The sequence below is a fragment of the Apis cerana genome, unplaced genomic scaffold (assembly GCF_029169275.1).
Source record: "Apis cerana isolate GH-2021 unplaced genomic scaffold, AcerK_1.0 Chr0_AcerK, whole genome shotgun sequence".
NCBI classification, from domain to species: domain Eukaryota; kingdom Metazoa; phylum Arthropoda; class Insecta; order Hymenoptera; family Apidae; genus Apis; species Apis cerana.
Window position 1 is genome coordinate 3,673,211 of NW_026893558.1, and position 2,871 is coordinate 3,676,081.

Here is a 2,871-nt window from a genome sequence, read left to right on the forward strand (position 1 = left end):
ATATTGATAAACATTCGTAATAATAATAATAATAATAATCCATTTTAAATATATCTTGTTCTAAAATAAGATTTAATTGTCTATATTAATGTTATTTAACTATATTACGTGGAAATCGACAATGTGGAATTTATAATGGTCTAATCTCGTGATTTGTCTTGTAAAAACAAATTCTATGACGCAGTGTTTAAAGAATCATGTGGATAAAGAAAATTCATCAATTCCGAAGCACACGTAACCTTATTACGGACACGATTGCCTTAATTTTTTCTGTAGAAGATAAAATCGAGATAAAGGTCGAAAGATCCGTGGATTTGTTCAATTGTCATTAATAAATGCAAAAATTTGTAATGTAATGTCATCTCGTGTTTCATTAGAATCCATTGCATGCATTGAATCCATAGAATCCATAGAATGCATTGTATTTTCTTGTAAAAGTGGTGAAGAAAGTTTTGACTCTAGTGTTCTTAAATGTCGTGTAAGTTTTCATAAAATCATAAAATTAAAAATTAACCTCTATATATATTATTGGAATAAGTCAAATGTTAACATCTGACTTTTATGTAATAAATATATAAATATTTTTGTTTTTTTATAAGGAAAAAATTCATCCAATATGCCTGTCTGACACTGCACACTGTCAGAATACACAGGCAGCCTTAAAATGTTATGCAGAAGCATGACTTTACAGCTATTCTATTCTATCATTTTTAAATGTAAGTAATGAAACGGAACAAGAAATTTGATTGGATTAGATATAGGAATACTTTTGGTCCTTCGGTAAAACATATATCTGAAAATATAATGGCAATAAAATACTAAGCTTGGATTAAATGTCCATCAGGTTAAAATATTCATTTTCTTTTTTCATTAGAAAATTAAAACAAACAGAATCAAACATTGTTATTTTTGTTATTCTTCTATGATTATAATCTTTATAATTTAATATTTAATTACAAACATATTAATTATTTCCAATAGATATTCTGTGAATTTATATTTATGTACATTTTTATGCTTTTTATGTTTCATTTGTGCATTTTCCAAATAAGATACAAGAAGAAGAATTTAGTTGTGAATATTAATTTAGATGAAAATGATTTAAGTATATCAAAAGAACATTAATATCAATGTATCATGTAACAAGATGAACGAGATAAAATAGTAAGTATTGGTAAGAAGATTGATATGAAATATATGATAAAAAAAATGCTTTCCAATAAAGACTCTCCAATATTTTTAATTAATTTTATAGTTATTATTGAATTAGTTAAATTAATTATTTGACTTTATCAATGAACTTTATCAATTTGATTATCAGCAAATTTAATTTCAGGACATTTAATTTTAACATTATTAGGTATTTTTATTAGAAATTTTATTGCAATAATTCCAATTAATTTATTAATTCAAAATACATTATTAACTTTAGAAATTTTTATATCAATTATTCAATGATATGTATTTTCAATTTTCTTAATTTTATATTTTTCAGAATCAAATGAATTTTAATTAATAAATAATGAAGAAAAACTTTTCATTTAATGTAATCATAAATTGCCCATGACCAATTATTTTATCTTTTAGATTATTTGAATTAACAAGAACAATTTTTTTACTTATAATTTTAAATATAATTAATACCACTTTAATTATAATATTTTGATTTTGTGATATTATTCGAGATAGAATATTTTATTATAAAGGATTACATACATTTTTATTATTAATTTTTAAAAATTTAGAATAATTTTACTTATTTTAGAATTAATATATTTTGTATTTTTTTTCTTTTTTTTTTTTTTTGACTTTTTTTCATACATCAATCTTCCCAAATATGAAATTGGAATTGATATATTATGACCACCAAAAAATATTAAATTTTTAATTCAATAGAAATTCCATTATTAAATTCATTTACTTTAATTTCTCCAGGTAAGATTTACAGTAACATTAAGTCATTATTATTTAATTATTAATAAATTAAAATATAGAAAATTTTATATAACACAAACAATTTTATTAGGGATTTATTTTACTATTTTATAAACAATTGAATATTTAAATTCTTTTTTTTTTTTTTTTGCTTTAATGATAAAATTTATGATTCTATTTCTTTTTTTTATTCAATTTTTTTTATAGCTATTAGATTTCATGGTTTACATGTACTAATTGGATCATTTTTCTTTTAGTATCTCCATATCGACTGTTAAAAATTCATTTTTGAAATAAACATAATATAAATTTTGAATTAGCCATTTGATATTGACATTTTATTGATGTAATTTGATTATTTTTATTTATTTATATTTTGTTTATTTATTGATTTAAATTTAAAAATTAAATTTCAATTATTTATATATATATATATATATATTGTATAAATAAATACGTTTAATTTTCAATTAAGAAAATTAATTAAATTTAATATAATTATATATATATATATCTTTTTATGTTTTTATTAATCACTTTAATTTCATTAATCCTTTTAATAAATTTATTTCAATAAAAAAAAGATTTTGAAAAAGATCTCCTTTTGAATGTGGATTTAGCCCTATTACAAAATCTAATTTATCCTTTTCACTTCCTTTTTTTTTTTTAATAACAATAATATTCTTAATTTTTGATGTTGAAATTATTTTATTTTTACCTGTTATTTATTCTTTAAAATCTTATAGAACATTAATTTCATATTTTTTAATTTTATTAATTTTATCATTTGAGGGAATAAACAATTATTTAAATTGAATATTTTAATTAGATTATAATAATTACAATAACTAAAATAATATAAGGATTTAATTAATTGAATCAATCTTTAAGTCGAAATTAAATGTAAATTATTACTTCTTATATATTGTTATAATA

The 2,871-nt window shown here is 19.1% G+C and overlaps 1 long non-coding RNA gene across 1 annotated transcript; it reads left to right on the top strand.

The window, feature by feature from the left end:
* Positions 1-605: 605 nt before the first annotated feature.
* Positions 606-1,538, top strand: LOC133667540 (uncharacterized). Its single transcript, XR_009833231.1, has 2 exons — positions 606-716; positions 1,053-1,538. It is a non-coding gene; the product is annotated as an uncharacterized LOC133667540 (long non-coding RNA).
* The last annotated feature ends 1,333 nt before the right edge of the window (positions 1,539-2,871 follow it).